This window comes from Rhinoderma darwinii, chromosome 13, assembly GCF_050947455.1.
Source record: "Rhinoderma darwinii isolate aRhiDar2 chromosome 13, aRhiDar2.hap1, whole genome shotgun sequence".
NCBI classification, from domain to species: Eukaryota; Metazoa; Chordata; class Amphibia; order Anura; family Rhinodermatidae; genus Rhinoderma; species Rhinoderma darwinii.
This window is the reverse complement of record NC_134699.1, coordinates 57,501,690-57,512,766: the sequence shown is the minus strand read 5'-3', so window position 1 is coordinate 57,512,766 and position 11,077 is coordinate 57,501,690.

Below are 11,077 nucleotides of genomic sequence, written 5' to 3'. Positions count from 1 at the left end.
TTTGTGATTTCCATAGAAGTATCAAAGAAGTTCTTCCTATACATACTCCCGGGTGGGACTTGACGAACCTCTCGGAAGTCATGGCCCATTACAGGTTTGGCGTAGAAGATGACAGTGGGGTATCTCCACTCAGGTCAAGCTTTGAGGAGATATAAGGGTCATAACTCCGGTAAGGAGACCCCCAAGGATTCCGGTTTTATGTATATACCAAATAATACATTGTCTATGTGTATTCATTTGGGCCTGGACTGTCACTCGAATTCTGCTGATCATGATTTCCACCCGTGATTGCCTTCTTCAGCTCTATGTGTCACATATCCTCTTTCATCCTAATGTATCATCATATGTCATCCCTACAGTAGTATGAAAGCACAGGTATGAGCCATACCCTGCCGCATGAACGGTATATGACAGTAATGTCATCCCTTTACATAGATTTAGATTTCGTATATTTATACATCTCTGAAGACACGAGTGTTCATCTACCACCCAGCGGTAGGGCAATGTTGTTTTCATCCCCCGTGGCTGAATGTCATCTCTATCAGCGAGGCAGACAGGAAGGTGCTTTGATGCAATAGCAGTGCTGTCCTGATACGTGGGTATTGCGGGCACACTGCCTGTTCACTGATGTACAGATTAGAGGGTGGAATCAATGCTGGGTGCAGCTCAGTTATCACAGGAAAAAATGGCTCTCCAATAATGCTGATGTGAAACCAGTTTTGACTGGGTGCCAGGCAGGGCGTGGGCCTGGCTCCATCTGCACATTCTGATTAGTTTCTACAAAAGTGCATGTCGAGTCGTGAACGTGCCATAGCAACTGCCCCTCGAGGTGTCCTCCGGAAATGTGTTGTTGATTCACCAGGTCTATTCACTAAAGTATGTGTCACTGTCAAGTCACCAGTGCCATGGTTGCCGGGAAGAAGCTAAAGGTGCCATACAGTATGCAGTAAGCCCTCCTTTATCTAGTAACTCCACATCCATGTTACCTCTACCCTTCTTATAACACAATAGACAACCGACAACCTTATTTCACATTGTGGACCCTCTCTGAGAAGGTGCTGGGGGATGGGAGGCTTAATAGTGTGTGGGTACGGTGTCGTTCATGCTTGTGTCCCCGATATAATCACTGGAACCATCCATGCCACCCTTTGTTTACATTGAATGCCCACTTTTGATTAGCTGTGCTGGTGGTGGCTCTTGGCTTCTCTTGTTTTCCCCTTCGTGGTCACCTACCACATTGGACCACCATGACATGCATCCAATTGGGCTTCTCCAGTCCTCTTGGCTTAAGAAGGTCCCTCGTGAGGGACATAAGTCAAATCAAATTAGCTGAGCGGCTCGGTCATCATATGTGTCCCATTCATATCACGTTAGCTGCACAGTTGACTGGTCCCGATATCGGAACTGAGATAACTGGAAACAGCAAGAGGATGTTCCCTACAAAGGTCAGCATCTCCTGCTGCTCTTGAGCCAGAAGCATTGTCCAAAGGACCCTTGTAACTAGCAAATCGAATGCTCCCCTCCCCCCCGCAAACTGTACACCAAAACTAGGGGAGGTGCACTCAGGATTTGAGATTTGCATTGTAAAAGCAGCTCAGTGAGATGGAACTTTCTTGCAGGGCACCACACCTTGTAACCATTCCTCCTGTATGGATATCCTCCCCTGCAGCCGCACGTGCAAATCTCAACTCCTAGGTTTATTAGAACATCCACCCTGTATATTACTAGTTGCTTTAGTGTTTGATTCTAAGTTTAGTAAGCCTCCTTTTATGATAATTTGTATGTACTGTATAAGTCTGCCAACCAGCATGAGAATATCTGCAAGAAAACCTGTCTACATGACTGGAAAGCGGCCCATTGAGAGTATTTTTAGGTCGGCCAAAGATCTGCAGGCCGATAAGGCCAGATTCTGGTATTAAGCACATATCGCTTGGCCAAACTTGCATATTAGGGGGACGTTGACCGGTTTTGAACCTGTTTTGTATTGTGGGTCCCCTAAAATAAAACCGATCATGTGGGGTCCTACTGTGACTTCAGCTGCAATGTGTGAGGAGCCCATTGAAAGCAACGGCATCCATTCATTTTGGTGGTCCTCTAGAGTAAAGATGGGCGGCTTAAACTGAACAAGTAGAGCTCTCGCACCTTATATCCAAGGAGTCCACTGCTGCGGGGCCGGTGGAGAGGGGTTAGAGCTAGGGTCGGCCCCTATTTCCTTCGGCGGTCTACACCTGATCATGTAGGAAAACCAGCTTGAGGGCTCGAACATGTGTTGGACTCTCTTTTCTGAGAACATGGGTGTTGGAAGAATATGGTGGCCCACTCTTTTCTGTATACTGTCTCCTTGTTCCCGTTGATTATAAAGCTATCACAATATAAAATGGCGATAAGGGACGCAAGATGGCATAGCGGCTAGAAGCTATAGGGCCAACATTGTAATATCTGCATGGAGTTTGTACGTTCAGCTTGCCATAAAATTGTGTATATCACGTGTTTGTCTGAAGAAGAGAAATGAGATTGTGAGCTTCACGGTGGGGCAGGACTGATGTGAATAGATGCATTCTCCTTCCAGAATAATCCAGTGTTGAATAATAAATGACATTGATACGCCACGTGTTACCCCCCCCCCCCCTCCTCATTCATCTTCCTACTATTTTTCACACACATTTAATGAGATGCACAGTATAATGTACACGGGTTTCATCAGAGAAAGGAAGAGGTGGGTGGTAGAGTTACTGGTGTATAAATAGTCATGCGGGTATAATATTGCTTTCAAGCCCGTGCAAAGAGAATGTCCTGCCAGCCCTACATGCCCGAAGGCACGACCGAATGCTCTACCTGCTGCCATGTGTGTAACTCTGATAGCCATCATAACACAGGAGATGAGCGGTATCTCAATCATTGTTGGGGGCAGTTTTATATACAGGAACTTGATAGGTGCCCATATACATTAAAGTCAACTGAAACTGACGATTTTGGGGGGACCAACTAACTTATTTGTATGGGGATGTCCCAACTCTCCCCGATGGCACAGATGTCAGGGGAAAAAAGGAATTGACATGTTGGGTTTCAACATGGCCAATCCTTTTTTGTCCCGTGGGAGATAAGCCACAGCCATTGAAAACACAAGCACACTCGGCTAAGCCGGGATTGCATGGATATGGGGGAGTTGCAGGTTGGGTCCCCCCTTTCCCAAACAGATGGACATCTGTATAATTATCGGCACCTCAGTCTGAGCTCTTCCCTCACTTGAAGTTGTACTTTGCTGTGACGGAAAGCTACGACGTCTACCACGGTATAGTCATAAAGTGGCATCCTTTGCCCATATGACCCTATAGTAGAAAATCTTTTTACTGTATGTCTCTACATGGAAGTCTACGCTACTCCTTACAGCAAAAAAAACAAGGTGTGCCCAAAGGACACACTTTTGGTATGCACCGGGTGAATGGGGGCCTGCTAAAAATGTCTATTGAAATTAATGAACGCATAGACCCCCGAGATGTTCTAGGACAACCTCACTTTATGACCAGCACATTCCCTAGTATGTCATATGGAGAGGATTTGTCAAGCAAAATTGTTCATAGTGGATTCCATAGGCTAACGTGATTGGTGTTCTTGGGTGCCACAATGGATGAAATGTTCTGGTGTAGTATGATCTTGGGAAAGCTTCGACCGAATCGTCAGACACGTCTATGGCCAGTTTGAAGCCCTCCATAGACTTCTATACCAGTCAGTCGATCTCATATATAATGGGGGTTACTAGATACCCTTGGGCATCCGCTCTTCAGTCACGTTTGCTTTTACTAGCTGATTCAATTATTTGTCCATAGAAATAAGAAGCTTCACAGGGGTCCGGCTACCACTACCCCCAATGCACACCAAGCCAAACGGACATGTTAATGAGGGTAGCATTCAGGAGTGTTGTGGCCAAAACACCTTTCGACAATAGACTATGTTTACTCCAGATCTGGAGTCCTTCAATGGTGAGAAGAGAGAGGTTTATGTAGAAACAATAAAGCCTTGGGCAATCCCTAAAAGAGGGGCCAGTCCTTTAACAAAAAGTTGCCCCCTAGGTAGAAACGTGCCTCCCTATGTCTGATATGACAATACCCTCAACCATACACCTGAGGACATGGACACGAATCTCAATGCTGTGGACCCTTGTAGTAGTTGGATAATCTCTTGAGGCTATTGACTTGTCTTGAAGCCCTCAGGTGACCCCCTCAGACCAAATTTTCCTCTTCGGTCAATGGCCCAAGTTTTATACTAGAAAAAAGTATTAAGGAACCATAACTTGAGCGTCTGTCCAACTATCAGGGAAACCGAGATCTTCAGAAGCAGAATTCCTAACCAAGTATAGGACGGATGAGTTTAACCAAATAAAGAAAATCCAAGAGCGTTCCTCTGCCAGGGCTCGTCTCACATGCTGCCATCCACAGTGGAAATTTAAATCTCGTCGTCGCCCCCCTACTAGCTGAGAGCATGTCAGGAATTCCTCCACTGAAAACAAACCGTGGATGGAGAATGTTTTCATTCCGGCAGCCGAATTAAATGGCTAAAACGTATCATCCGGCCCCTTCCCCAGACAACCAAATGTCAGAGCTGAAGGGGACGCATCATTTCACCTACTCTCTGTACTCTTATCAATACGTTGCAAAGGAAGGAGGTAATGTACGGATTTGGACAAAACTATTTCAGATTGCCGACCTCTTGATCATGGTGGTTCCTCTCTTCTGGGGGTCCTACAATCAGTTGTTTGTAGCTGGTGACCCTCTACCTACCCTGCAATGCAAAGCATGTCAGGAAAACTCATGGAATCCAGTGAATGAATACATTGTCCATTGTTTACATTGTGCGCGCATGTGATCTGCCAGAGTTGTCCACGTGGTGGGATTTCTGAGAGCAGACGAGAATCTGCAGCCTTCAAGGGGTTCTTCAGTATAATATACATAGGGTTAGAAGATCTGATCATGTTTACCTGCAGTCATGGCTTTGTCTGATCCTGAGAGAGTCTATAGTTGTACCCAATCGAAACGTTGACGGCACGGCCAAACGACCCAACAGGGAGCACCTGGGAAGAAAATATGGCGCCCCCTGCATCTGTGGTTGGCGAGAAATTATGTCCAACTAATTTATGGATGCCGGTACAACTACCCTCTTCAACAGAGTAGGGAGCTTTAACTGGGGGACCCCATCATTATTACCTCCATAATAAAGCATATGGAAAGGGTTTTCCCAAATGGGACAACCGCAAATCCCTAATGGTCTATATCCAGCTTTGAAAATTGGTTGCCTTAAAGGGGTTCGCTGGGGTTTTTTAAATGAGCTCTGCTCACTTGCCCGCTCTGCGTGATTGATTAGTCAGGTCTGCTCTACATATGGAGTGGCTATTGCACCAATCATTCCAACAAGAAGGAAAAAAGCCCTAGTTCGGAAAATGGTCCCTAAAAATTGAAGATTGACCCTTAAACAGAAGTTGTATCGTCCAGCCTGAGCAGTTCCTTTAACTCGGAGAGCCCCTTTAACATTTGCAATGGTAATGTGTGCAGAAACCGACCACTTAGGATCAACATGCCCCGCGATCCTCCCGGGTTAGAGGTCACTTAGGGATAAAAGGTTTGTACTCAGAGTGCTTGCTATATGCCCGCCATACATCCTGATAGAGCTGTGTCAATGACTGGGCAGTTAGACACACACAGGCAGAAGTCGTCATTCTGACGATAAAAATACTATACTTCAGTAGACATGAACCCGCGGCAGGGTGACTGGGAGATGTGACAGTAGGTGCATCAGGGCCGGATGGGAGCTCCTTGATTTTTATGAATGGTAGCTCAAAAACATCAGACTAATAACCGCACCATACTGCTCCCAAATAATACTGCCATATAGTGCCCAAATAACAGCCCTGTACAGGGCCTAAATAATACCGAATAGGCCCCAGGCCCACTGGATCCCTCCTGGCTTCTGATGTGGTCTTTATATAATAGAGATAGGTTCATGGAGGTCCTTCAAGCCCAGATTACCCCATAAACATTCACGCTCGGCTCGGTGAGTGTACGCTATTTTTTAGTGGGGAGAGGGGAATAAGCCGCTGACAGACCCCTCTGCTTATCTGCTGCAGGAACAAAGAATGGGGTATGCTGAAATCCATCACGCCCGTTCCTCGTCAGGAGACCCCATACTCACTAGATAGTCGGCCGATCCCGCTGAACTTTATGTAATGTGTATGGCCACCTTAAGGTGCTGCAAGAGACTTAAAATGTCAGATGCCCAATCCTTCTGCCACCCTACACATTAAATTGACGGGTTCGGCAGACTTTGGTCTAATGAGTATGCCCAGCTCTGGCAATTGCCCATCTGCCCCTCCTGTAATCTGGCATGTTGAGCCCACTTGGTTTGATTTATCATGCATACAGAATGACAGAAAAGTTCTGCAACTTTCTAATATACTGGTGTGTTTCAATTCCACTCCATTTCCGAGATCTCTGCTTGCTGTCAGTGAACGACAACATTCCTTATTTACATTCACGCACCGAAAACTCGTCCTGCTCATGTCCAAGGTGCACGTCTCTTTACAGCAGAGCTCTGATACGCTGAAAACATGTCGGTGCGATTCAGAAACGCATTTCCGAGGTCTCGACAGCCATTTTCCTGCACCTATTGGCAATGTAAATATTATTGCTGTATCTGCGACATAATTACTATGATCCCTAGCAGCCATAAATGCCACAGTGAATGGGCGTGGGGCAGGACGTACAGCTGGAATATAGCGATGACCTTTGTTCATGCGTGACATTTCTATGTGTTTTTATTCATTTATGGCATCACTACTGAGCAGGCGATAAAACGGACGCCGCTCGGCTTTACATAATCACCTCGGCTGACTGTCAAAGAAAGCGACGGCCCTTTTATCACACTTCAAGAATGGAGGCATGGGGATTCCATGCTGCAGCACACGCTGGCTTAGATGTATGTGGTTAAAGGAGCCGGGTACGACTATGTAATAATTTAAAGGGTAACTAAACTTTTATAAAACTTTTTGGACATGTCAGAAGTTTTGATCAGTGGGGGTCCGAGCACTGAGACCCCCTACCGATCGCTGAAATGAAACGGTAAAACGCTTGGGTAACGGCTGTCCCGCTTCGTTTCTGATCGGCGTAAGGACTCATAGACTTTCTATTGAGCCCACACACCGCTCCGAGGAAAGCCGATCAGAAATGAAGTGGCACAGCCCTTACCTGAGCGCTTCTGCCGCATCGTTTCAGCGATCGGTGGGGGTCTCAGCGCTAAGGACCCTCACTGATCAAAACTTCTGATATGTCAAAGGTTTTTTAAAAGTTTAGTTACACTTTAAGTTAAAGGGCTTGTCCTATTATGGTATATTGATATAATAGATTGGGGTCCTCTGATCAAGCCCCCTCCCATTATACACCAGAATATAGTCAATGCAATGACCCCAAAAGGCTCCATTCACTTCTAATTTTTTGGCCTATTTTTAACGTATACACCGGGAAAAGCTTCGGACGTATACGTTTAACATAGGCTGTGGCATCCGTCCCCTATAGACTATTATGGGATGCGCTTAACACCATGAAACGCTACTGAAAAGCCTATGACGTATACTTGTGACATCAAACAGTGGAGTCCCTCATCCATAGGCTCCTATGTTAAAAAAAAGGTATACCTCCACGTATACGTTTTTTTGTGAGATCCCATTGGATGAAGGAGCGTAGGACTACGCTATCCTATACCGAAAAAAACCTGTATACCTACATATACCAAACCAACGGAGGCAGAAACAACACTTTCCTGGCATACATGACAAACAGGGCCTTACATGGACTGCCGCTTGATCATCTAGGGGACTATCTTTTCACTCATCAGCCCCAAGTTCAGGGACCTGGAATTTAGTTAGAAGATATCATAAAACAAATTGGAATCCCCTAGTTTAGCATTGAAACATGCAGTCTATTGCTCCCTGTTACCAGCCAGTTCAGGTTGGAGAGAGGCCGACACACCCTGCCTTCCTCCAACCCCCATCATCTCTCAAATCTCAATATAGCATAGAGAAACTCATAGTGTTTACATGCATAGGCGACTGATAACGCTGCGGCACCGTTATAGGTTTACTGGCCCTTTAAGGGAATTGGTGAAATGACTGTATAGACGAAGGGCAGAACATTTCCCCATTCCGAGGCCTAGCGCGGCCGCTGCTGTGTCACCGGGTGAGATAATCGTATGAATGTCAAGATTGATGCAAAGCCTGTACTGCAGCATTTCCACGTCTCGCAGGAAGGGCGTATTCACTGCTCCGCTACTGGGGTCATGTGGGGTAGATGTGGGCATCCTGTCGTTGCAGGGTATCCTCCTGTAGGGTAAAAATACAACCGGTCAGGGACGATGTGAAGTACAAGGCATCCTGCATGGGGTTGGAGGGGTTAAAGAGACAGGAAATGGTGCAGCACGGATTTAAAGGAGAAGTAGCGTATTCTTGCAGGAAGTGAAGGTCTATAGATAAATCAAGTGCAAGATGGTGGAATAGCTGCAGATAGGGCTGGCGGTAAAGAATGAGGTGTTTGTGTAGGGAAGACAATGGCCATTGTCTCCTCTGCATTGTCAGCACCTGCTCAGGACTGTATTTGCCTGTACGGACCTCATGGTGCAAGACAAAGGGGGGGGGGAGGGGGCAGTGTCCCTTTAACGCTGGACAGGTTTCCTTCATCATTTCCATCTTGCAAATCATTAAGCAAATGCAGACAGACGACTTTGTGTGAGCTGAGGTGTTGTCACAGTGCAGCGGCTGGGTTGAGTTTGCAGCACGACACCCTGCAGATGCCCCTTCCTGTTCTGTGTATGACCTGAAGACCCCATCACAGGAAACAGGAAGGAGCAGACATTCCTCCGGCCGCTCAGTAGCTTCCTTTAGGGGGGGGGGGGTATGTAAAAAGAGAAACATTACAGACGTGGACCTATACGCTGGCAACGGGCGCTTAACGTGAAACACTATGGGTTCCAGCTACTCAGCCTGCCCCTCAATGCCCCACTCACGGGCACAGTCTGACGCTATAAACATGAAGTAGTGGCAGCCTATGGTGCCACACAGATCGGTTCTGACAAATACAAATCTGCTTGCGATTACAACCCCATCGGCCGTCATATGCCACGCTATCAGTGCCCGGCCCTCACAGTAATGCTGTCCTCTTACATGGCATAGGGACCATCTATGGTCCTTTATAATACTCCTGTCTCAGGCAATGAAAGGACAGATGCCAGGCCCCACTGGGCTGGGGCGGCCCATGTTGGTCTGAGTAAACATGTTCTATTAGTAAAGCAGACAGAAGACCCCCCTCTGTAGCAAAGAGCCCATATACACCTAGAGCCGGCCTTGCCTGTCCTTATGTGGCATAACCCCCCCAGTGCCACTTATAATACCCCTGTCCTGTGTGGTATAAGGTCCTGCCAGTATCACTTATAATACTGCTGCCCTGTATACAGTGGCGTCACTCGCACCGGGCATCTAGGGCCCCAGATTTCTGGCCCGATACCCCGGATCCCTGGGCGACTGACACGTTCAATTGTATTGGCGTCCCCAGGATGTAGATACAATTGAACACTATGGCATTCACCAGTCTACAAGCAACATTAGGCCTGCAGCCTATGAGACGCTGCGACAGGATCTCTGCACAGGCTGGCGCAACGACCTCACTGCAATGCACCGGTCTACGCAAAGGGTCCTGTCTCGGGGTCCCTACAGGGGGTTGTGGCACTACATACAGGGGGTTGATGTGGCACTACATACAGTGGGTTGATGTGGCACTATATACAGGGGGGTGTGGCACTATATACAGGGGGTGTGGCACTACATACAGAGGCTTGATGTGGCACTACATACAGGGGGTTGATGTGGCACTATATACAGGGGGGTGTGGCACTATATACAGGGGGGGTGTGGCACTATATACAGGGGGTTGATGTGGCACTATATACAGAGGGTTGATGTGGCACTACATACAGGGGGTTGATGTGGCACTACATACAGGGGGTTGATGTGGCACTACATACAGGGGGTTGATGTAGCACTACATACAGGGGGTTGATGTGGCACTACATACAGGGGGTTGATGTGGCACTACATACAGGGGGTTGATGTGGCACTACATACAGGGGGTTGATGTGGCACTATATACAGGGGGGTGTGGCACTATATACAGGGGGTTGATGTGGCACTATATACAGGGGGTTGATGTGGCACTACATACAGGGGGTTGATGTGGCACTACATACAGGGGGTTGCTGTGGCACTACATACAGGGGGTTGATGTGGCACTACATACAAGGGGTTAATGTGGCACTACATACAGGGGGTTGATGTGGCACTACATACAGGGGGTTGATGTGGCACTACATACAGGGGGTTGATGTGGCACTACATACAGGGGGTTGATGTGGCACTATATACAGGGGGGTGTGGCACTATATACAGGGGGGTGTGGCACTATATACAGGGGGTTGATGTGGCACTATATACAGGGGGTTGATGTGGCACTATATACAGGGGGTTGATGTGGCACTACATACAGGGGGTTGATGTGGCACTACATACAGGGGGTTGATGTGGCACTACATACAGGGGGTTGACGTGGCACTACATACAGGGGGTTGATGTGGCACTACATACAGGGGGTTGACGTGGCACTACATACAGGGGGTTGACGTGGCACTACATACAGGGGGTTGACGTGGCACTACATACAGGGGGTTGACGTGGCACTACATACAGGGGGTTGATGTGGCACTACATATAGTGGCGTAGCTATAGGGCCGCAGTCTTATAGATATGTTATCTCCAATATATAATTTTTGTTTTGTTATTTTCGGGAGGGGTGTAAACATATGACTTGGGGGCTTGTACCCCTGATCTTTTAAGACCCTAGCAATGCCCCTGGCTGTGTGGTATAGGGGCATGGCGGCCGGGTGTGACTACCACCTGGGCACCCACTATAGCTGCAGCATTGTATAGATTGCAAGCTCTTGGGCAGCAGACTGTTTTGCTCGCATGTCACATGCAGTAGGTGACGCA